This window comes from Otolemur garnettii, unplaced genomic scaffold (assembly GCF_000181295.1).
Source record: "Otolemur garnettii isolate 467f Iridium unplaced genomic scaffold, OtoGar3 scaffold00031, whole genome shotgun sequence".
NCBI lineage: Eukaryota > Metazoa > Chordata > Mammalia > Primates > Galagidae > Otolemur > Otolemur garnettii.
The window spans coordinates 8,745,817-8,772,518 of record NW_003852426.1 but is presented as its reverse complement, the minus strand read 5'-3'; the positions used below and the strand labels follow the sequence as shown (position 1 = coordinate 8,772,518).

General features: G+C 38.3%; 1 protein-coding gene and 1 pseudogene across 1 annotated transcript in view; one reads left to right on the top strand and one right to left on the bottom strand.

Moving 5' to 3' along the window:
- The window catches only part of ZFAND3 (zinc finger AN1-type containing 3), a 376,393-nt gene that overhangs the window by 174,376 nt on the left and 175,315 nt on the right, over positions 1-26,702 (bottom strand). The window lies entirely within an intron of this gene.
- LOC111725111 lies at positions 12,962-13,060 on the top strand (annotated as a pseudogene).

The window sequence follows — 26,702 nt, the reverse complement described above, 5'->3', positions numbered from 1 at the left end:
GCCACAACGCCTGGCCATTCTTTGGTTGCAGCCGTCATTGTTGTTTGGCAGGCCCAGGCTAGGGATTCGAACCCGCCACCTTAGGTGTATGTGGCTGGCGCCTTAGCCGGAACTTTTTGAAACTTTAAAGTTGGGAGAAGGGAAGAATGATTGTGGAGTTCCACTCTTTTCATCTATTTGCAGTACTTTGCTTTGATCCCTCAAACCACTCACATCATCATTACTTTTTCTCAGCAGCAAAAGCTGATAAATGGTAGTATATGATGGGCAGCTAAGACAAAAAAAAAAAATTCTTTTTTTTTCCTAAGCATAGAAATACTGCCTAGAAATGCAAATTCAATTGCTTGATGACTTGGAATATAGAAGGAGAAAGAAAGAGAGGAGGGAGAGAGAGAGAGAGAAAGAGAAAGAACTCTAAATTCAAAAGAGAGCCCTACTGGGCCATTAAAAAAGCCTAGTCTAAGAAACAACATAGTTCCTAAATCTTATTATGGAAGTTAAAAGAAAAGCCTCAATTTAAAGAAAGTCAGTCAGCAAGAGTAATAAAATACTTTCCAAAAATGCAAATCATATTGCCCATTTATAAATTTAAAGAGGTTACCAAACATGATTTATCCACCATAGACAAGAAAATCTTAACATTTCAAATATGTATCATCAAATGGGTTAAAAACAAAAAGAATGCCAAACAAATCTTAAAATATAAATATAAAACTGAATCTGGAACAGTGGCTTAATACATCTGTAATCCTAAAACTTTGGGAGTCTGAGGTTGGAGGATTGCTTGAGCCCAGGAGTTTGAGGCTCAAGTAAGTTCTGATGATGCCACTGCACTCTAGCCTGGGCAACAGAGTGAAACCTCATCTTTACAAAAAAAAAAAAAAAAATTAAAATTTAGCCAGGCATGGTGGTGTGTACCTGTTATCCTGGCTACTTGGAGGTGGAGGTAAGAAGATAGTGTAAGCCCAGGAGTTTAAGGTTGCAGTGAGTTATTGCACTCTAGCCTGGACAACAGTGAAACCCTGTCTTAAAAAACAAAACTGTGCCAGGGACTTGGTGGGTACTGAAATATTTGATAAATGAATACTTACTGAAGACAAAAGTATACCACATCACTTTAAAATACGCTAATGTCCAGCAAAAGAGGGGCACTGAAATTTCTTTCCCTATGTAAAATCGCAACATTGCAATCATCAGACATATATATTATCCCAAAGCAAAATTGGGGGGCGAGGGGGGGAATTGGAACCAGTGGCTGTCTGAAGAAGCAATTTCCTCTATCAAAAAATAATCGCAGGCTCTCTGCCTGTGGCTCAAGTGGCTAGGTCACCAGTCACATACACCAGAGTTTGCAGGTTCAAATCTAGCCCAGGCCTGCCAAACAACAATGACAAATGCAACCAAAAAATGGCCGGGCTTTGTGGCAGGCACCTGTAGTCCCAGCTACTTGGGAGGTCAAGGCAGGAAGAATCTCTTAAACCCGGGAGTTGGAGGTTGCTGTGAGCTGTGATGCCACGGCATTCTACGCAGGGCGACAGCTGGAGGCTCTGTCTAAAGAAAAAAATAATAATAATAATCACAAGTCCTAAGGGAACTCCTTCAAAACAAAGAGTCTTCACAGACCTACAGAAGAAAATGCCTCTCCAATGAGTTTACAGGCTGAGTTCTGGAAACCAATGACATCACACACAAATAGCTTTTAAGAATCAGGGTTATAAAAAAAAAAAAAAAAGAATCAGGGTTATTTCTTACAAATCCAGGGGTTTCCAGGACCCCTCTTCCAGTAGGAAATACGCCTAAAGAATTTACAAGAGCTCTTTTGAAGGACATTGGGTTCCAAGTGGCATAATCTCCTTGGCAGATGCTGAATACAAACTCTTGCGCCTCACTCAACTTTTAAGAGACAGAAGTCTGTGATCACCTGGAGGATGCCTGCCCTGCCTGGAGTCATTCCTTCTGCATTAAGTAAAATAATAGGCTTACTTCCATGTCACAACTAACTGAACCAAGAACCAGCCCTAAAACAAAGCTAGACATGATGGAGGTGGCCAAAAGGACAAGGCAATGAGTGTCAGTTACACCACCACAATGTAAAATGATAGTCATTGGCCACATGCAGCTATCAAGCACTTGAAATTTGACTAATCTAAATGAATAAAAGACACACCAAATTAAAACTTCATATGAAGAAAAAATACATTGTTTACATATTGAAAAAGTGTTTCATAAACATTAGGTTAAACTTATTAAAGTTTATTTCACCTTGCTTTGTGTAGCCACTTATGTGGCTACTAGAAATTTTAAAATTATATGTTGCTCATATTATATTTTTATTGTACAGCACTAGGTTAGTCACTCTGACCGAAACAGAACTTAACAAAAGCAGCAGCAGCTTATATATGTATTCATTAGAGGCACTTACCAGGTTTTAAGCATGTGCTAACTATTACAAATGCAGTCTTCCTCTTAAGTCTTTTCACTATGGCTCTTAAATAAATACTTTGGGTTCAAGAAAGGGAAACTATGGCCTGGAGAAAGTGGTGGAAACACACAACAAAATACCCCCAATCACTGAACTAGTAAGTAACAGAAAAGGGATTTAAATTTGAACCTTCTGGTTCCAGAGCTTAGGTTAGAACCACTAAGCCAGTAGTTCTCAAAGTGCTGTCCAGAACCATCAGCATCACATGGAACTATTTTTTTTTTGGCCAGGGCTGGGTTTGAACCAGCCACCTCTGGCATATGGAGCTGGTGCCCTACTCCTTTAAGCTGCAGGTGCCGCCCTTTTTTTTTCTTTTTTTTTTTTAAGACAGATTCTCACTTTCTTGCTCATGGTAGAATGCTATGGCATCATGGCTCACAGAAACCTCAAATTCTTGGGCTCAAGCAATCCTGTTGCCTCAGCCTCCCAAGTAGGTGGGACTACAGGCTCCTAACAGTCACAATGCCCAGCTATATTTTTGTTGTTGTTATTGTTTTTAGAGACAGGGTCTTGCTTTTGCTCAGGTTGGTCTTGAACTTGTGGGCTCAAGCAATCTACCTGCATTGGCCTCCCATAGTTCTGGGATTACAGGCATGAGCCACCATGCCCAGCCCTACCTGGATTTTAAAGTGAAAATTCTCAAGCTCTTCTCTAGATCTAGAGAATCAATCCAGGAGGTGGGGCTTAGTTAACATATTTAACAAGCCTTCTGGGTGATGCTGATTCAATCCTAAAGTCTGAGCATCGCTGCTCTTAGACGTGGCTATACCACAACAGCCAACCAAATCTTCCCAAAGGAAAAAGGCAGCATCCTTTCCAGAAGCTCTTCAAGAGACCTGTTCTGTGTCCCAGATCTGGTGAGAACTAAGGCTCTGCAGCTACATTTTAACTTCCTAGAATTATCTATTCAGCAAGCCCATCATCTAAAACAGCATTTCATCAAATTTAACATCCAGACAGATTACAGATTTAAATGCAAATAAAATCACAAAAGTACTAGCAAAAAAAAACAAAATTAGTTTTAAATGATGCCTGTAGGGTAAAGGCCTAAATAAGAAACAAACTCTGGTACTGTAAGAGATTGATAAACTCAATAATTTTTTTTTAAATCCTGAATTACACAAAACATCACAAACAAGATTTAAAAAAAATAATTACTGCAAATCAAAAGGTAAAGAGCCCCCAAAAGAAAAAAAATGCCTCCTCAAATAAATTAATTCAAACAGATGGGTCACATAAAGGAAATGCAAATATCAATGAAAACAAAAATGGTATTTATTTTTCACTTTTCACACTGGCAAAGATCAGAGAGTTTAAAAACATGTCTAAAGGTAAGCTTCTGCTATTCTGGCTCCCACACACACCTTCTGCAATTCAGTTTATACTAATTCCACCTAGGAATTAATCAGGTCAAAAATCTTGATATCACACTTGATTTGATCTCTGTCTCTGTTTTTCTGTCTCCCTTTCCTTCTTCCCCACACTTGACCTGTCAAGCAAATCCTACCAGCTCCAGCTTCAAAAAAGATTCAGAAATCTGAGCAGTTTTCATCGCCCTCAGTGTCATCACTCTGATCCAAGGCATTGTGAAATCTCCCCTGGATTATTATACTAATCTTCTAACTGCCCTTGCCCTTGTCAGGAGTTACTTCTTAACATGAAAAAAATCACTCTAGCAGCTAAAATGTAAAGATCATATCACCATTTTGCCCAAAGCTAATGGATTTTAATCTCATTCAGTAAAGCCTGAAGTCTTTATGTACCATGAGCCATGAGCCCTTTACAAGATGAGTCACCTTATACTCTGGCCTCATCGCCTACTATTTACCACTTTGCTCTTTCTCTGCTGGCCTGCACTCCTACCACACTTTCTGGCCCCCTTGCTGTTCTTAAACATCAAGAACACTTCTGTCTCGGGACCTTTCCATACCAGTATGCTTTCTGCCTTAGATGCTCATCTGCTAATGGCTGCAAGGTTAGTTCTCTCACGTCCTATAGACTTTTATTTAAAGGCCTATCTAAAATTTCACTCTCTGACCCTGGTGCTTCATATACTGTTTTAAAGGGAGTGTATTCCTTGGCTAATTCGTAACATTCAATGTGCTAAGTCTGGCTATCTGATTCTCCTTATGTAGGGAACCTGGTATGAAATTTCTTTTGGAAGAGTTTTTTTGTTTGTTTTTTTTTTTTGAGACAGAGCCTCAAGCTGTCCCCCTGGGTAGAGACAACAACCTCCAACTCCTGGGCTCAAGCACATCACAGCTCACAGCAACCTCCAACTCCTGGGCTCAAGCGAGTCTCCTGCCTCAGCCTCCCAAGTAGCTAGGACCACAGGTGCCCACCACAACGCCCAGCTATTTTTTGGTTGCAGCTGTCATTGTTTGGCAGGCCTGGGCTGGATTCGAACCTGCCACCTTAGGTGTATGTGGCTGGCGCCTTAGCTGCTTGAGCCACAGGCACCAAGCCTGGAAGAGATTTCTTAATCAACTGAGTTTTGAAATTTTATCGGGTGGTAAATCTTGTGTGGGATCTTATGTCATTTATCTTGCTCATTATTTGGTATGGGATCACTGACTTTGAAGATGTCAGTCTTTAACGTTGAAAATTTTCTTTCATTAGAACTTTGATCCCCTTCCCCCCTCCTTTTTTTTTTTTTTGCTTTGCCTTTTAAAAATTATCATTAGACAAAGATTTGGGGGAAAAATAATTTTAAGTTTATTTATTTGAGACAGAGCCTCAAGCTGTCACCCTGGGTGGAGTGCTGTAACATCACAGCTCACAGCAACCTTCAACTCCTGGCTTAAGTGATTCTCTTGCCTCAGCCCCCCAACTAGCTGGGACTACAGGTGCCTGCCACAACACTCAGCTATTTTTTGGTTGTAGCTATCACTGTTTTTGGCAGGCCCGGGCTGGATTTGAACCTACCAACCTCTGGTGTATGTGGCTGGCACCTTAGGCACTTAAGCTATAGGCACCAAGCCTAAATTTAGACTTTTATAGCAAAATAGCACTCTTACCAAAGGGCAAAACTGAAATTTTCACACTTAGAGGCTATCAAATCTATCATTTAGATCTTTCTGTGAACAATTCCAGAAGATGGTCTCCAACAAAAAAGTGAACCTCACCAATAAGTACATACATGTAAGGTATGTAGAAACGTTTCAGGCAAGGTAAAAAGTTGAACTCATGACTATGTTTAAATAATGGCTACTGCATAAGAGAGAATGTACACAGAAAATGATCCTTGTACGTACTGCAGGGGTGGCTGAGTTTGGGGCGATTTTTTAACCAATCAAATAGAAGCATGATTAACAAGAGATTTTGTAGGCAACTTTAGCCAATCTAGTAACATCTAACACTACGTCCAAAACCCAACTTCTCATTTTCCCATCAAAACTGCTTCTTCTTTTTTTTTTTTTGCAGGTTTTTTTTGGGGGGGGGGGGCAGGGTTGGGTTTAAACCCCCCAACCCTGGTATATGAGGCCAGTGCTCTACTCCTTGAGCCACAGGTGTCACCCCTTAAAACTGCTTCTTTGGCAGCCTTCTTCAGTTCAGTAAAAGGCAATTCTATTCTTGCAGTTGCTTGGGCCCAAAATCTTGGAGTCATCTTTTTCACATTGCATCAATCAATAAATCCTGTCAAGTCTACCTTCAAAGTATATCTAAAATCCTAACAATTCCTCCCAACTACATAGCCCTGGTTGACATCATCATAACCTTAACTTTAATTACTGCAATGAAGTCCCCTAAGTGATCTTTCTGCATTCCCCTTTGCCCCCACATAGCAGCCCAAATAACTCACTTAAAAACAAGACCGGTTACATCACTCTTTTGAAGTTATCAAGCAGATTTTACAATAGCTTCCCATCCCATGCAGAGTAAAAGGTAAAAGGTCTTACTTAGGCCTACAAGGGCCTAAAATGACCCTGGGTAGAGTGCAGTGGTGTCACTGTCACTCACTATAACCTCAAACTCCTGGGTTCAGGAGTTTGCCTTAACCTCCTCAGTAGCTGGGGCTATAGGTATGTGCCTCCAAACTTAGCTAATTTTTCAATTTTTAGTCAAGATGGGGTCTCACTCTTGCTTAGGCTGATCTGCAGCTCCTGACCTTAAGCGATCCTCCTGCCTTGGCCTCCCTGAGTGTCAAGATTACCTGAGCACCACACTTGATCTAGTCTCTTAGCCTATCACTCTGTGCCAGACAACACACTGGCTTCTCTGCTATTCCTGGAACAAAGTTTAGAAGACGCTCCAGTGGCAGGGCATTTGCATTTCCTTAAATATATATCCATATGGCTTCATCTTTTATCTTTCGATATGGACTATATGTTTATGTCTCCTCAAAATGTTTACATCAAAGTTCCAAAGCTGCAGATGCTGGCATGGATGTGGAGTAAAAGGCAATTCTATTCTTGTGGGATTGCAAACTAATACAGCCCCTTTAGAAAGAGGTATGTAGAATCCTCAAAGTACTAGAAGTATACCTTCCATTTGATCCCACAATCCCATTCTACTAGATATCTACCCAGAAAAAAAAAAAATTTTTTTTTTTACCATAAGGACTTTTGCACTAGAATGTTTATCTCAGCTCAATTCATAATTGCCAAGATGTGGAATCCACCCAAGTGCCCATCAAGACATGAGTGGATTAATAAACTAAACTGTGGTATATGTATAGCATGGAATATCATTTAGCCATAAAAAGATGGTCTCTTGTATTAACCTGGATGGAGTTGAAGAATATTCTCCTTAGTAAAATGTCACAAGAATGGAAAAGCATGTACTCAATATTAATATGAAACCAACTGAAAAGCAACTATACACCCACACAAAAGAAAAACACAGGCTGGACATGGTAATCTAGCACTCCAGGGGGCCGAAGTGGGTGCACTGCTTAAGCACAGGAGTTCAAGACCAGCCTGAGCAAGAGCGAGACCCTCATCTCTACTAGAAACAGAAAAACTGAAGCAAGAGGACTGATTGAGCCCAAGAGTTTGAGGTTGCTGTGAGCTATGAAGATGCCATGACACTCTACCCAGGAACACAGAGTGAGACTCTGTTTTTAAAAAAAAAAAAAAAAAGGAAAGAAAGAAAGAAAAACACAATTAAATTCAAGTGGGGAGAGAAGAGAGAGGAGGGATAGGGACTGGTAAACTCTCATCTAATGGGCACAACTTAAGGGTACACAGCACACTTAGCTTTGGACTTTGCCTGACAAACACAAACAATGTAGCCTAATCATCTGTACTCTCATATTAATATGAAATGTTTTTTGAAAAATTCATATGTTGAAACCCTAATTGCCAATGTGATGGTAGGAAGTGGTGGCTTGGCGGGGGGAGGTATTCAGGTCATGAGAGTAGAGTCCTTTTTTTAAAAAGAGACACAAAGAGATGATATCTCTCTCTCTGCCATGTGAGGATACAGGCAAGAAGGCGTCTGTCTGCAAACCCAGGAAAGGGCTCCCTCATCAGGAACCTAACTGCCTAGCACCTTGATTGTAGATTTCCCAGCCTCCATCCTGAGATGAAATTTGCTTTTTAACCCACCCCGTCTATGTTATTTTTGTTATAGCAGCCTGAACTAAGACACCTATTAACTTCCCTACATAAAATAGGAAATCAAAATATTCCCCTTCCTTCCTTAGCACTCCCTTTCCCTTTAACTATGCTTTCATTTTCCCCATAGCACTCATCATCATCTGATACTCATATACTCCATATTTACTTGTTTCTCTCTCCTCTCACAACAACATGAGGTCCTTTAAGGTAGACTTTGCCAGTTTCTGCTATATTCCCATTTTAGGATACTACCTGCTACGTGTTAAATGTTCAGCTAAGTGTTCATAGGAAAACAGACACATAAAAATATGCAAAGAAGCACACCACTCGGCTCAGCGCCTGTGGCTCAAGTGGCTAAGGTGCCAGCCACATACACCTAAGGTGGTAGGTTCGAATCCAGCCTGGGCCCATCAAACAACAATGATGGCTGCAACCAAAAAATAGCCGGGCACTGTGGCAGGCGCCTGTGGTCCCAGCCACTTGGGAGGTGGAGGCAGGAGACTCGCTTGAGCCCAGGAGTTGGAGGTTACTGTGAGCTATGATGCCACAGCACTCTACCCAGGGGGACAGCTTGAGGCTCTGTCTCAAAAGACACCACTCAGGGAGCTGCTCCCTGCTCTATTTCTGGACACTTTTATAAAAGAGTCCTCAACACAGAGCATATAGCTGATAATGCTGGAGGGCAAGAAGGAAGGAGGAGTTCACAGTCCAAGACGAGGATACATTATTAAATGAGCAAGAGGAATTAGAAGAACTATGAGGACAAAACAATGTTAAATACTTGTTCTTAAACTCAGAATGAGGGCTATGCATGTGACAAAACTGAGTTTGCATCACATCATTTAAACACATTTTTTTAAAAAGAATATAGGCTGGCTTCAAAGGAGACATGGAGCCAAGAAAAGCATTTCGGAAATGCAGCGTATTTTAATTTTACAAAATAACAACAAAACCCAGTAAGCTTATAGACAGAAACTATTGAAAGAAAATGAACATCTTGAGTTACATGGAAGAAAATGCACACTATCAGGAATGTAGAGACAAAATAATAAACTTATTTTACAGCAGTGACATTTCTGGCAGAGGTGGGAGATGGGGAAGAGTTTGCAACAGATGTAGCAAGATACCACAGCAAAGACAAAATTGGCAGAAATAGAAAGTATAAAGGTCAAACTGGAAATACATATTGAGACCACATATTTACACAGCTTACTGGGAAAACAGCATTAAAGTTCATACCCAGTGATACAGAAAGAATCCGATGTGCTTCAATGACTATCAGAATAAAGCGTTTATCATACTGTTCAGTGGGGTAATAATGCAGCTGTATAAGGGCAAAGATAACGTTTGGAACTTTAGTTCCAGTTTTTCCTATTTATTGGCAAAATTAATATTTGCATCTCAAATAGCATGAAAAACTTTTACCAAAAGAACTTACATTATTTTCTTATACCTCCATAACCTTAAAGAATAATTTTCAAAACATGCTCTATAAGAATAAGTATATGCAATCAGTTCTAGACTTGCCTGAGAAACTCAGAATTTCAAGACTTAGAATTTAGTATTCCAGAACATACTAAATCTGTTTAGAAGAGATTAAGATGTTCCACTTTTTAAGCCATGTCCAATATTAATAATACTCTTTTTATTTTTATATATTTTAGACTAAGTCTCACTCTATTGCCCTGAGTAGAGTGTGATAGAGTCATTATAGCTCACGTCAACCTCAGTCTCTTGAGTTCTAGAGATTCTCTTGCCTCCATTGGCACCCATTACAACACCCAGGTAAGTTTTTCTATTTTTTGTAAAGATGGGGTGTCACTCTTGCTCAAGCTGGTCTTGAACTCCTGAGCTCAAGCAACCCACATGCCCCAGCCTCTCAGGGTGCTAGGATAACAGGCTTTTTTTTTTTTTTTTTTTAAGACAGAGTCTCACCTGTTACCCTCGGTAGAGTGCCATGGCATCATAGCTCATCGCAACTTCAAAGTCTTGGCCTGAAGTGATCCTCCCGCCTTAGCTTCCCATATAGCTAGGACTATAGGTGCCTACCACAACACCTGGCTACTTTTTAGAGTCTGGTCTCACTCTTGCTCAGGCTGTTCCTGAACGCCTGAACTCAGGTGATCCTCCCACCTCAGCCTCAGGCATGAGCCACCTCACCCGGCCTCTGTTGCTCTTTTTTCCTTCACAATTGCTTATACTTGGTTGTGATTATAGCATGGAGAACCTTAAATAATAACGTCAACCTAAACTTTATGACTCTTTTACTTTGAAAATTAAAATGTTAGTATATAAGGAGTTCAAATAAATGTTAAGATTTTTTTTCAGGTCAGGATTGTTATATTTATGTTCTCTTCCAACTATTACTTCCCTATCCTTGATCCCATTTAGGTTCTCAATACATAAACATCTGTTAAATTGTGTTTCATTATTTAAAAAAAATTTTTTAAGTTTTATTTTATTTAGAGAAAAGGGGTCTTCGACTACTTAAAAAAAAAACCCTGTTTGTATAGGAGTTAATCTCATGATGGCATCAAATATGAGAAAAATTAAAAACATCTAAAGGGCCAAGGAATTTTCCTTAATATTTTTAAATCAAAGTTTTTACATTAAATATATTATGATTACTCAACATATCCTAAGCCACAAGGAGTTTTGAGTTTCTTTTTCAGCAGCCCTAAGTACGAGGCATGACATTTCATGACCTTTATTCTTTCTTAGCACTACTGACAGAAATTTCGTGCTCTATCTTATAATTACTATTTTGGCCTATTAGATACATTTTATAAATCCAAGACACAGTATATTGAAAGTTTAGTGATTTTATTTTTCCTGTATCTTGAAAAATGTTGCCATTTCATCATCCATGGAGCTATTTTATCAGTACTCATCCATTTATCCAAATATGCTTTCAAAAACAGTAGGATAATAACAAGAAAGCAAAACGAGGCCATGCACAGTGGGCACTGTATCTTATGACTATAGTCCCAGAGCTTTGGGAGTCTGAGGTAGGAGGATCAGTTGGGGCCAGGAGTTCCAGACCAGCCTAAGCAACATAGTGAGACCTCAACTGCACAAGAAAAAAATGTTAGCCTAGTGTGGGCAAGGTGTGGTGGCTCATACCTGTAATCCTAGCACTCTGGGAAGCCGAGGCAGTTAGACTGCTTGAGCTCAGGAGTTGGAGACCAGCCTGAGCAAAAGCATGACCTCGTTTCTACTAAAAATAGGAAAACTAATAGGCCAAGCATTCTGGTGGGCAGCTATAGTCCCAGCTACTCCGGAGGGTGAGGCAAGGTCACTTGAGCCCAGGAGTTTAAGATTTTTTCAGTATGAAAGATGATGCCATGACACTCTAAACAGGGCAACAGGGTGAGACTCTGTCTCAAAAAATAAATAAATAAAAATTTAAAAATAAAGATTAGCCTAGGGTGGTAGTACAAATCTATAGTTTCAGTTCCTGGAGAGGCTGAGATGGAAGAACTGCCTGAGGCAAGAAGTCTGAGGTTACAGTTAGCCACTGTACTCTAACCTGGGCAACACAGGGAGATGGGAAAGGGGAGAGGGGAAATGGAAACAGGAAACAAGAAAATGATAGAATCACTTACACTGAGGTTAATACAACAGTGAAATAAGTCATTATTCTTCAGTTTTCTCACTGCATTGCCCAAAGTACAGTCATGTACTACTTAATGATGAAGATATATTCTGAGAAATGCATCATTAGGTGATTTCATCCTTGTGTGAACATCACACAGAATGTTTCTAAACACAAACCTAGATGGTACAGCCTACTATACACATAGGCTATATGGTTTAGCTTAATCTTCTTTGGCTACAAACCAGGACAGCTGATAGTACTGAATACTGTACAATATGCTTACAATAGTAAGTATTTATGTATCTAAACATATCTAAACACAGAAAGGTGCTGTAAAAATACACTTTAGAAGATTAAAAATGGTGTACCTGTTTACCATTGGCACTTACCACACTTGGAAGCTGCTCTGGGTGAGTTAGTGAGTGATTTCCGGGTGAATGTGAAAGCCCAGGACATTATTATTCACTACTGTGAACTGTATAAATACTGTGTATTCAGAGCTACACTACATTTATAAAAAGCTACTTTTCTTTCTTCAATAATAAATTAACCTTAGCCTAATACAAATTTTTACTTTATAAACTTTTTAACTTTGTTTATAGTAACACAGGTTAAAACACATACTGTACAGCTATACAAAAATATTTTCTTTATATCTCTATTCTATATGCTTTTTTCATTTTTAAATTTTCTTCTTTACTTTATCAACTTTTTTTGTTAAACTAAGACACAAAACACACATATAAGCCTAGGCCTATATTAATGATCTTGACCTCATTGTCTTCCACTTCCACATCTTGTCCTAATGGAAGGCCTTAAGGGCAGTAACAGACATGGAGCGGTCATCTCCTATGACAACAATACCATCTTCTGGAATACCTCCTTAAGGACCTGCCTGAGGCTGTTTTACAGTTAAATATTTTTCAATGAATAGTAAGAATACGCTCTAAAATACTGATCAAAAGTACAGTAAATATTTAAACCACTAATATAGTCATTTATTACCATTATCAAGTATTATGAACATACATAACTGTACATGCTAGACTTTTATACAACTAGGAACATGACAGGTTTGATTACACCAACATTACCACAGATACATGAGTAATACATTGTGCTATGATGTTACTAGGAAAAGGAAATTTTTCAGTATGAAAGCCCATGACAGTATTTGTATCATCATTCATCCTCCTGAAGACTACTCCACTGCTATATGTCATTTACAGATATAAAAATATATTTGTGTATAATTGGCTAAATTTTTATTATATGACCCATGTTTACATTCTATAAAGAAAAATTTGAGAACCTAAATTAGTATAATTTACATATACTAAATTATGAATGATACAGAAAAGATTAGCATAGCCCCTGCATAAGGGTGACACACAAATCTGAGAAACCTTCCATATTTTCCCAGACTTGTCTTGCAAAAAGTACTGAGACCTATACTATACATGGATCAGCAAATAGATGAATCCCAGCGTAAACATCCACCACAGCTAAAGATCCAAGCCCAAAATGGCTCAACTGGAAAAACAGAGCAATAAAGTTCTATTCAACATGAGAAACAGAAATCCACCCCATTTATCAAGTCTTTCACTAAATGTGAATGGCTTAAACTCCCCATTCAAGAGACACCGGCTGGCAGAATAGATAAAAAAGCACAAGCCAAGTATATGTGTTCTCTAGGGAATACATCTAACTCACAAAGACTCATTCAGACTCAAGGTGAAGGAATAGAAAACAATAAATAGTCCATGGTAAAGAAAACAAACAAACAAAAAAGCTGGTATAGCAGTTACCTCAAAACAACAAACAAAGAAAAAGTTGGTCATTATATAATGGTAATGAGAACAATTCAACAAGAAGATATAATGATCCTAAACATTTACACAGCTAACACAATTGCACGGAGATTCATAAAGCAATCCTATTTGATCTCAACAAAATAAGCAGCAGTCCTGTAACAGCAGGGGACTTCAACACCCCTCTGAGAGAACAGTAAAGATTCCCAAACAGAAAATAAAGAAACGATGGACTGAAACAGAACTCAAGAACAAATGGATCTAATAGACATTTATAGGATATCCTACCACCAAACCCCAAAATATACCTTCTTCTCATCAGCTCGTGGAACATTCTCTAAGATTGATCATGTCATAGGCCACAAAACAACACATTTTTAAAAATAGAAATTATACCATGCATCTTCTTGGACTATAGTGAAATAAAATAGGAAATCAACTCCCACAGAAATACTCATTTCTATAAAAAGTTATGGAAACTAAAAAACCTTACTGCTGAATGATATTCCTTCAAAGAGGAAATCAAGATAGAAATAAAAAACTCCTTGAATTAAATGATATACAGGACCCAAGTTACCAAAATCTGTGGGATATAGCTAAAGCAGTCCTGAAAGAAAAACTCAGCCATAAATGCCTACATTGAAAAGAAAGATCACAAATCAACAATCTAATGAAACTTCACCAGGAACCGGAAAAGGAAGAGCAATCCAATCTCGAATCCAGCAGAAGAAAAGAAATAACCAAGAGGAGAGCAGAACTAAATAAAACTGGTAACAAAAGAAGTATATATAAGAATAACAAAATGAAAAGTTAATCTTTTTTTTATCTTTTTAAAGTACTTTATTAATGAAAAGTTAATCTTTAGAAAAAATAAATAAAATTGACAGACTTCTCACTAGATTAACCAGAAACAGAATAGAAAGGATTCTAATAAGCTCAGTCAGGAATGAAGGAGAAATCACAACTGATATTTCAGAAACACAAAATATCATTTCTAAATTCTATAAAAATTTCTATGTATATAAACATGAAAAAGTGGGGGAAATGGACATATTCTTAGAAATGCACAGCCTGCCTAGGCTCAATTAGGAAGTAATACATTTCATGAACAGACCAATAATGAAGTAACAATTTAAAAAAACTAACAAAAGTAAGTCCCAGGAACCAAATGGTTTCTCACTCAAATTTTACCAGAACTACAAAGAACAACTCGTTCCTACCCTACAAAACTTACCATAACATCAAGAAGAAGAAATCTTCTCAATGCATTTTATTAAGCCAGTATCACTTTGATACCAAAGCCAGAAAAGGACTGAACAAAAAAAGGAAACTACAGACCAATATCCCTTATGAATACAGATACAAAAAGTCTCAATAAAATCCTAGCAAATCAAATTTAGCTACACATCGAAAAAATAATTCCTTGTGCAGAAGTTGGCTTCATCTAAGACACACAAGGATAGTTCAACATACACAAATCTATAAATATAATTTATCACATAAACAGAAGCAAAAACTAAGACCTGGTACATTGGCTCACACCTGTAATCCTACCACTCTGGGAGGCTGAGGCAGGTGGATTGCCTGAGCTCAGGAGTTTGAGACCAGCCTGAGTAAAGTGACATCCTTCTCTACTCAAAATAAAAAATAACACAACTACAACAACAACAAAAAAATAGCTAGGTGTTGTGGTGGGCACCTGTAGTCCCAGCAGCTTAGGAGACTAGGTAGGATAAGAAGACTGCGTGAGGCCAAGAGTTTGGAGTTGATGGAGATAACTACATGGCACTCTACCCAGGGCAAGAAAATTGAGACTCTGTCTCAAAAAAAAAGTGACAACAAACACCACACAATCTTCTCAATAAATGCAAAAAACTCATATGACAAAATTCAGCAAACTTTTATGATAAGCATGCTTAACAAATTAGGCACAGACAGGACTTTTCTCAAACTCATAACAGCCATATATGACAAACCCATAGCCAACCTCATTTTGAATAGGGAAAAACTGAAAGCATCCCCACTTATAACTGCAACCAGATAAGGATGCCCACTATCAGCACTTCTATTTAACATAGTGCTAGCAATCAGATAAGAGAGAGAAATCAAGGGTATCCAAATTGGGGGAAAAAGAGGTCAAACTTTCTCTCTTTGCTGATGATTTGATCTTATACCTAGAAAACTGCAAAGATTCTGCCAAGAGACTCCTGGAATTAATAAATAAATATGAGAGTCTCAGGTTACAAAATCAGTGTACACAAATCAGTGGTATTCAACATGCCAATAGCAGCAAAGCTTAGAACCAAATCAAAGACTCAAGACCCTTCACAATAACAACAAAGAAAATAAAATATCTAGGAATGTATTTAACTAAGGATTTAAAAAACCTCTACAGGAAGAACTACAAAACACTAAAGAAGGAAACAGCAGAGGCTGTAAACCAGGGATCTTCAAACTGCGGCCTGTGGGCCACATGCAGCCTGCCTAGGACATTTATCCGGCCTGCCAGGTGTTTTTGCCGCTGCTGCCTGTCCTGCTTAGCAGCCGACTCATCCCAGGGCCCGCAGTCCAGCCCTCTAACGGTCTGAGGGACAGTGAGCTGGCCCCCTATTTAAAAAGTTTGAGGACCCCTGCAACAGATGGAAAAACCTCTTATGCACATGGACTGGCAGAATCAACACTATCAAAATGGCTTTACTCCCCAAAGTGATTTATAGATTCAATGCAATCCCCATTAAAATACCAATGTAATTTTCACAGATCTAGACTTTGTATGGAACCAGAAAAGACACCCTCCCCCCACCCCCCGCAAAACCAATGCAACCTTATCCAAAAAGAACAAATCAGGAGAGGGAGGAAACAAAACAAAACAATCAAACCCACAGTGAGGGACCACCTTACCCAGTCAGAATGGCCATTATGAAAAAGTAAAAAAGCAAATAGATGCTGACACAAATGTGGTGAAAGGAAATACTTGTACGCTATTAGTGGGAATGTAAATTAGCACAACCTTTATAGAAAACCGTACAAAGATTTCTCAAATAACTAAATATAGATCTACCATATAATTCAGCAATCCCACTACTGGATTATCTACCCAAAGGAAAATGAGTCTTTGTATCAAAAAGACATATGCACTTATAGGTTTATCACAACATAATTCACAATTTCAAAGATACAGAATCAACCTACATGCTAAGTACATACCATGAAATACAACTCAGCCAAAAAAGAGTAAAGTAGTATCTTGTAGAAACTTGAATGGAAATGGAGGCCATTATCTCAACTGAAGTAGCTCAGGAAAAAAAAAAAAAATACTGCATATTCTCCCTTGTAAGTGGGAGCTAGGCTATAGGTACACATGGTCACACAGAGGGGTATAAAGGACAATGGAGACCCAGAAGTACGGAAGGTGGGAGGAGGTAGGGGATGAAAAATTACCTATGCAATACAATGTACACCTATAAGCAATAGGTGCACTAAAAGCCCAGACTTCACCACTGCACAACACAGCCATGTACCAGAAACCACTTGTATCCCCTAAATCTGGAAATAAAAATAAATAAAAATTAAAAAAATAGGGCAGTGCCAGTGGCTCCGTGGGTAGGGCACCGGCTACATACACCAGAGCTGGAGGGTTCAAACCCAGTCTGGGCCAGCTAAAACAACAACGACAACTCCAACAAAAAATAGCTAGGGACTGTGGCAGGCGCCTGTCATCCCAGCTACTTGGGAGGCTGAGGCAAGAGACTCCTTTGAGTCTAAGAGTTTGAGGTTGCTGTGAGCTATGACATCACAGCACTCTACCCAGGGTAACAGTTTGAGACTGTCTCAAAAAAAAAAAAATTAATTTAATTAAATTAAAAAATAAAATTTCCCCACAATTCACCACCAAGAGCACATTTGTAATTATAAACTTCTTGTGAATTCCACAATTCCTCCCACAGTAACAATTAGCATTCTAGAGCACCTACCTAAAAATCAGCAACAACAACAAAAATCACAATACCCTGAAATCTCATCACAGAGATCACAGACACAAGGCTGATTTCTGTTTCCATGTGGGTAAAGATGTACTTTAGAAAAAGAACACTCACAGAAAATCATCATTTAGTCTTATTTTTGAAGCAATAATGTAGAAACCACAGGAGGGTTTCCATCTACATCCAGATACAAATTACACAAGGATCCAATTATTGAGACAAGAAAAACTGACAAGGAAGAAAGGAATTTTTTTTTAAATTATGGCAGACATCTTGTCAGGAGAGGAGAATTCTCTGGCTACATGCAAGGGGGACAGGTTGTGAGGGTTAGTGAACTTTGGCCACAGGAAGTCTGCCTAGGGGTGTTCAGAATCTCAGCTCTTCTGGTTTGCAAAAAATCCAGTTTCTGAGATACAACTCAAAAGGTAAAGTAGTTCTAGGTGGGGAATGTAAAAAACCACATAGGGTCACCAATAGTCGTAGAGCCAGTCACAGTTAACGGCTCTCTTCGTAGAGTCCTGATTAAGGTAGTACCCTGATTTATAAATGTTGACCTCTGTATGTCACAGTTTTTAAGTGCCTCTAATTTTTCTGAATATAAACAAAATAGAATTCTAGGTCAGCCCAAATTCTTAGTCCTGTACATCTATAGCCATAAGCATTTCTCTCAGGCTCTAGTATAGAAGTACTGGCTAGGTGTGGTTCCCCTAGGCTCAGGCTGATTTTCTCTTTCCGTTTTAAGAAATCTTGTATTTTAAATTTACCCCTTCCCTTAGCTGTGTTCTCCTGTTTTCCTTAGAAATATATTTTTAATTGTGCTTTTTCTGTGCACAAGAACAAACAGAAAGCAGAGAAATAAATTCCTATTATAATTTTTCCTAGATTCTACTTCACCAAGCAAGGTACTGCTTACCGTACAATTAATTTTAATATCACAGAAGGGAAGGTTTTTTTCCTTTATGTTTTAATCTGGGGACAAGAACAAATTCAGTAATAGAACGTCAACATTAATTTGAGGGGAGATGAAAAATGACTTAATAACACCGCAGCAGGATTAATATTGTACAATAGATCATGAAGCCATAAAACTCTTGACAAATTCATTTTTGCATCACTGTATATTCTTGCTAATAGGGCAGGGCATATCTGAAAAGTTGCCCAAATGCTGATCAAATTGCACTGCAAGGGGATGTATTTTGCAGGAGGCAGAAGAATACTGGCCTCACTCTTCTGCAGTGTGCACTTAAATGCAGCACAGAGAAGAATGAGGGCAGAGAGATTTCAAGCAGGAAGTTAACACTTTCTTGAAATCGAGTGATACAATTCAGAAAATGAGTTACTAGGAAATCTGCTTCTGCTTCAAGATCCTAGTCTGGAAGACCGGAAAACAAATCAACAAATGATACAAAAGTTATAAACAAAGTACCAAGCCCATAGGCAAGACAGAGGAATCCTAGCCTAGTTTGACACAAAAACAGCTACCAGGTTCTTAAACAAAATGTATACTAAAAATAACTCTACTTCTAGGCAAGATGGGCTAAGAAGGACTAGATTTATCTTCCTGCCTTAAACAACCAAAAACCCCAGACAAATACATAAAGATAACAGTTTTCAAGACTTTGGACATAAGGCAAAAAAAAAAAAAAAAAAAAGCAATCCCTGAGAGATGGGAAGCAAAATATAAAGCCCTAGAACTATCTTGACTTACTGCTTTGAAGAGAGTTCCCAGGCACCAAACAGAGAAGAGAATGTGAGATGGGGCACAGCAATAGCCCTGGCCAGTGGACCTGCAAGCTGTGCTCAGAAAGGCCCTGTGCTTGGTTTAATGTTCTGCTGTTGACAACTTAAAATTCTAAATAATTTTTAAGCAAAGAGCCCACACTTTCATTGTATAGCAGGGCCCTACAAATTATATGTTAGTTAAAGATACCCTAAGTTAAAGAAATGGGCTGAGAGTCTGCTGAAAACAAAGTAGCAACAGTTGAAAGAAAAGAAAATCAGAGAAGAGAATCCTGCAATCCCATTACCGGACATCTATCCAGAAGGAAAAAAATCCTTTTACCATAAGGATACCTGAATTAGACTGTTTACTGCAGCTCAACTTACAATCACCAAAATGTGGCAACAGCCAAAATGCTCACCAACCCAGGGATGGATTAACAAGCTGTGGTGTATGTATACCATGGAATACTATTCAGTCATTAATAAAGATGGATACTTTACATCTTTTGTATTAATCTGGATGGAAGTGAAACACATTATTCTTAGTAAAGCATCACAAGAATGGAGAAACAAGAATCTTATGTACTCAATGCTAATATGAGGACAATTAATGACCTAGTACACGGTGTGGGGTAGGGGAAAAGGAAGAGTAGAGAAAAGGAATGAGAGAGGGGTCTGGGGGGGTCACAGTATGGGACATACCTTTTGGGGGCGGGACACAATTATAAGTGGGACTTAGTACTTAACAAATGCAATCAATGTAACCTGGATCAAAAATTAAAAAAAAAAAAAAAAGAATAGGTTACTTACCCTATAAAGTGCTATATCACAACAGGACCCCTGCCATTTTAAGAAATTTACCAGGCACCCTGAGAGAACTGGAAGAAACAAAACTTACTAACTTACTAACCAATTAATGTCACTGGGAAAAATAATGAAAAAAGATTTCAGAATGGGTGAACGATAGATACCCTGTTAGTTCATCACCCCCAGTCCATCCTCACTCTCCCAGGTAACCAGGTGTGGATTAAAGATTGGAGCCTGAGCCCACCGAAACCATGGTGAAAAGGCCCCTACTTGGTGATCCTGTCCAAACCAACAGCAGTGAAGGTGAATGGCATCCCTGCCCGGATACATGACTCACATGTGAAACCAGCCAGTGATGGGGAACAGACGGTCCAACCCAGAGTATCTCCACTGTCTTACCCTGAAGAAACAGACTACAGCCCTGCCCCAGGCACATACCAGGAGCTGACCGGTCTACACAGGGCAGAAGCTTGAGGATGAGCAGCAGCTGCGTGGGACTGATTACTGATTCTTTGCTTTGGACTTTTTCCTTCTTTAATCTTAGGTATAAGATATAATGAAGGTTGTGAAAAATGTATCCAAAAGACAACCCAAACAAACTCTCAAAATTGTGTTATCGGTTTACTTTATTGGGAATGTACAGGAAAGCCTGAAGGTACCTGCATATATAACACCACCACAGTGGACCAGCTGTTTACTACCATCCTTCTGAACCACCAGACAATCTGAATTTGCTATGTGGTATACTGATACCCCTAGAAAGACAATAACTTGAATTACAAAAGAAGGACTACCTAAACAAATTTAAAAAATCATTAATAAAAATTTTGCAATATATACAGACATGTGTCTTTTTACATTTTCAATAGCTGTAAGTTTTCCATGTAGAAATGCTATATATTTCTGAAGAATTATTTCTGTGTATTTCATATTTTGTGTTGTCATGTTAACTTTAATTCTCTAATTGTTAATGGTATACAATGGATATTTGTATTGAACTTAAAAAATAATATAACAATGGTAAACATCAAAAAAATGTAAGTGCTGTTGAATTAACAATATATACACCAAGATAAATATTTGGAATTGTGTAAATAGAAATAGCTCTTTAAGCTATTCACTTAAATTTCTCAATATTTTCATGACTTAATTTACCATTTTTGTTAAAAATAAACTTACTCAATTTAAAAAAAAAAAAGGAAATCAGAGAAGAGAAAACTGTGTATTAGCAGAGCATCCCGACTATTCAGCAGAGTACAGACCAGCACATGTCTATGAAAAAACTAACTGAGGCCAGGGAAAAACTATTAGAAGGGATTGTTCTGATAATGCTTGACAAGCACACAAGGGATGAGAACAGTGTCTATTCCCTACAGTCAAACTGAAATATCTCATAATTCAGGGGTTTGGGGTAGACTACTAAAGAAGGTCAGCCTCAAAAGTAGAGAGCAATTAGCCCTAGAATAAGCATTACTCTCATCTGAAAAAAAAAAGTCATAAAAGCACCACTCTGAAAAACCAAATAGCTTCCAAGTAACTTAGCTACATTCCAGAACAAAGCTCAAAATGAGTGAGTATACAAAAGATACTCAGCACCTACCAAGTGAAAATTTATTAATATCTAGCATCTAACTAGTGATTTTCAACCAGTGTGTTATGAAAAGATCTTGGGTATACTACAAAATTTTTTAAAGACCATTAATTAAATTATTTTCAAAAGAAGTTCAAAGCACAGTAAATACATTATTTTTTTCACTTTTCTTTGATCAATGCAATTTAAGTGTGCTACAGAAGTTTAACTATAGGTTCAAGTGTGCCATGAGATGTTTAAAAAAGGTTGAAAAACAAAGATCATGAAGTATACAAAGTAGTAGGAAAACATGACCCACAAAAAGGAAAATAATCATAACCAATCCAGAACTGACACAGATGTAAGAACTAATGAGAAGGATATTAAAACAACATAACATGATTTGCAGGCTGCCACTAAAGCAGTACTTAGGTAGTAATTTTTAACATTAAATACCTTTATTAGAAAAAGAGGATCACAAATCAATAAATTTAGTTTCTACCCTAGAAACTGGAACATGAAGACAAATTAGAGTCAGCAGAAGAAAGGAAATAATAAACATTAAAGTGAAAATCCATGAAATAGAAAACAGAAAACCGAGGTTAAAAGTAGGGAAACTTAAAGGTGATTCCTTAAAATGATCAACAAGCTGATAAACCTCTAGTTGGACTGACTTGAGAACAAAAAGAGAAGACACAAACTATAAATATCAGAAATGAGAAGTGTTTTCACTACAGTTGTATAGATATTAAAAGCATAATGGAATATTAATGAACTTTATGCCATTGTAACAGAGGTAAAGGTCAGGAAAGAGCAAGGAAATGAATTGTCTCTCTAAAACCCCTACACTGTTAAGGGATTAAAACCTGCATTCCATCCTGAGGCCAGTAATCAAAGGGGCAAGAACATGTTCTTGCCATTTATTTTGTAGTATCTTAAACTGAAAGAGATGGCTACACAGAACGGTCCTCAGTAAGGTGCACCAAAACTACCAGTTATACTCAACAACCGTCCAAAGCCACAACATGTGACACTGGTCACACAGACCCAATCCCAAAGGCCACAAATCTCCCTTTTAAAAATCCCTACATCTCTCCCTATATATAACCAGTATGGCAATCTTTGATTCAGTAGTCCCCTGCCCTCCTCATTTGCCAGCAATGTAATAAGCTTCTGGCAAATTAATAAATTTCTCTTTCATTCCTCAAACCACTTGTCCTGGTCTTTCTTCTCACTGATTTGGCCTTGGGGAGAAGCACCAATCTTCTGGTAACACCCTAAGTACTGGTTAGAGGAAATGGGATAAACTCACTGAAAAACAAACTCATTCAAGAAGAAACAGATAGGGTTGGTGCCTGTGGCTCAGTAGGTAGGGCATCGGCCCTATATACTGAGGGTGGCGGGTTCAAACCCGGCCCGGCCCCAAATTGCAACAAGAAAATAGCCAGGAGTTGTGGTGGGCACCTGTAGTCCCGGCTACTTGGGAGGCTGAAGCAAGAGAATCGCTTAAGCCCAAGAGTTTGAAGTTGCTGTAAGCTGTGATGCCACAGCACTCTACTAGAGGTGACAAAGTGAGACTGTTTCACCAAAAAAAAAAAAAAAAAAAAAAATATTAGGCTGGGCGCCAGTTGCTCAATGGTTAGAGCACTGGACCCTGCACCAGGGATGGCAGATTCTAAACCCGCTCAAGGCCTGCTAAACAAAAAAAGCAAAACAAACAAGCAAACAAAAAAACACATTAAAAGATACATCAATTTTTTTTAAAGTGGGGGGGCAGCACCTATGGCTCAGTGGGTAGGGTGTCAGCCCCATATACGGAGGGTGGCAGGTTCAAACCCAGCCAAACTGCAATGAGAAAATAGCCGGGAGTTGTGGTGGGTGCCTGTAGTCCTAGCTACTTTGGAGGCTGAGGCAAAAGAATTGCCTAAGCCCAGGAGTTGGAGGTTGCTGTGAGCTATGTGACGCCACGGCACTCTATCGAGGGCGACAAAGTGAGACTTTGTCTCTACAAAAAAAAGGGAAAAAAAAAAGAAACAAACAGATAATCTTGAATAGCTCTGTATATTAAACTAATTACATTTGTAATTAAGAAATCTTCTCCCACAAAGAAAATACCAAGTGTACATGGCTTCACTGCTCAATTTTAAAGAAGAAATAAGAGCAATTCTGAGTAAACTCTCACAAAACAATAAAGAGAAGGGACTGTCTTCTAACTCATTCTATGAGGTCAGAATTATTCTAATAACAAAAGAAAAGACATAATAGAATAAAAAAACTGGACCATATAAGATGCAAAAATTCTAAACAATATTTTATCCAACAATAAAATAAATCACTAACAAATGGGATTAAACCCTAAAATGTAGGCCCAGTTTAACATTTGGAAACCAATCAGTGTATAATTAATTCACTATGTTAATGAATTAAGAGGAAAAAACCCCATATGATCATCAATAGACAAAGGAAAAGCATTTTACAAAACCTAGCATTTGTCCTAGACTAAAAAACAAAACCCTCAGCAAACCAAAAATAAAAGGGAATTTCCTTAACCTAATGAAAAGCATCCATGAAACACCTACAGCTAATTTCATACTTAATGATGAAGACTGAAAATTTGCCTTCTTAGGTTTGGTGCTGGTAGCTCAGTGGTTAGGGCACCGGCCACATACACAGTGGGTGGCAGGTTTGAACCCGGCCTGGACCTGCTAAACAGTAATGACAACTGCAAGAAAAAATAGCCAGGCATTATAGCATGCACCTGTAGTCCCAGCCACTTGGGAGGCTGAGGCAAGAGAATCACTTAAGCCCAGGCATTTGGGGTGGCTGTGCACTGTTTAAAAAAAAAAGGGGGGGGGGCAGGGATGTCTGTTCTCCCCATATCTATTCAACATCGTACTGGAAGGTCTAGCTAGCGCAATCATCTAGGAAAGGAAAAACAGATATGCATTGCATAACAGTGCTTGGCTCAATGACAGACCACATAAACAAAAGTGGTCTCATAAGATACTACTATACCTTTTTACATTTAGTATGTGTAGATACATAAATACCATTGTGTTACAGTGTCTAAAATACTCAGTATAATACTAGTTTATATCCTAGGAACTACAAGTTATACCACGTAGCCTAGGTGTATAGTAGGGTATACCATGTAGGTAGTATATAAGTATATTTCTATGATTCTCATACAATGACAAAATCATCTAATGACACATTCTTAGAATGTATCCCATAATTACTCAATGCATGACTGTAAAAAGTATCCAGATTGGAGAAAAGAAGTAAAACTGTCCTTATTTCCAGACTTCATGATAGTATGCACAGAAAATCTAATGAATAAACAATAAAGTTACTAGCACTAACGAGGTTACAAAATATAAAATCACTATACTAACAAAAGTTTTTTTAATGTTAAATACCCTTTATAATAATATCAAAAATACTTATTGCTTAGGGATAAATCTGACAAAAAATGTGAAAGACCTATACAACAAAAACTATTAAATACTGCTAAGAGAAATTAAAGAAGGCCTAAATAAATGAAGAAAGCTCTCTATTATTAATCTCCTTATTGACTGAAGGACTCAACAATGTTAAGATGTCAGGCTGGGCCACTGGCTCACATCTGTAATCCTAGCACTCTGGAAGGCTGAGGCAGGTGGATTGCCTGAGCTCACAAATTCCAGACCAATTTGAGCAAGAGCGAGACCCCATCTCTACTACTAAAAGTAGAAAATAATAGGTGGGCTTGGTGGTGCACGTCTGCACCTAGCTACTCAGAGGGCTGAGGCTGAGGCAAGAGGATCTCTTGAGCCAAACAGTTCGAAGTTGCTGTGAGCTATGACACGACAGCACTCCACTCAGGGCAAAGAGTGAGATTCTGTCTTAAAAAACAAAACACATGGTGGCTCATGCCTGTAATCCCAGCACTTTGCAAGGCCGAGGCAGGTGGTTTGCCTGAGCTCAGGTGTTGGAAACCAGCCTGAGCCAAGAGAGAGACCTCGTCTCAAAAAAATAGCCTGGTGTTGGGGTGGGCACCTGTAGTCACAGTTACTCGGGGGCTGAGGCAAATGAAAGGCTTGAGCCTAAGAGTCTGAGGTTGCTGTGAGCTATAATGACATAGCACTCTGCTCAGAGTGACTGAGTGACACTCTGTCTCAAAAAAAAAAAAAAAAAGAAAAAAAGAAAAGAAAAAGAAAGAAAGAAAGAAAGAAAGAAAAAGAAGAAAAAACACCAATGTTAAGTGATGTCAATTCTCCCCAAACTGATCTACACATTCACAGCAAATCCCAATCACAAACCCAGTAGATATATTTGTAGAAACTGACAACTGATACTAAAATTCATATTGAAATGAAAAGGACAAGAATAGCTAAGACAATTATGAAGAATAATAATAAAGTTGAGGGATTAACATCTGATTTCAAGAACTACTATAAAGTTTCAGTAATCAAAAGAGTGTGACACTGGTATAAAGATAGACAAATAGAACAATGAACAGAATAATGAATCTGAGAACCCACACCCATAAGAACAACTGGTTTTTTATAAAGGCCCAAAGGCAGTGCAATGAAGAAAGAACAGCCTTTTTAAAAGTTTTATTGGAAAAATAAACTTGGATCTATACTTCATACCATATACAAAATTTAACATAAAATATCCCATGTATTTCAATGTAAAACTTTAAATTATAAAATTTCCTGAAGAAAATAGAGAAAAAAAATCTTTAAAAGTATACTCTATAAAAGTACAAATGGATAAACCAAATTTCATCAAAATTACAAACTTCTGCTCTTCAAAAGTTACTGTTAAGAGAATGACAAGACAAGCCACAAAGTAAGAGGAAATCTTCTCTTCTACCCAGAATATATAAAGAATATTAGGGCTGGGAGTGGTGGCTCACAGCTGTAATCCTAGCACTCTGGGAGGCCAAGGCAGGTAAATTGCTAGAGCACATGAGTTGGAGATCAGCCTGAGCAAAAGCAAGACTTCATGTCTACTTAAAAAAAAATAAAATAAAATAATAGAAAAACTGAGACAAGAGGGTCATGTGAGCCCAAGTTGGAGGCTGCTGTGAGCTATGACACCATAACACTCTATTCAGGGAGACAGCTTGAAACTGTCTCAAAAAAAGGAATATTAGGCCAAGCATGATGGCTCACACCTGT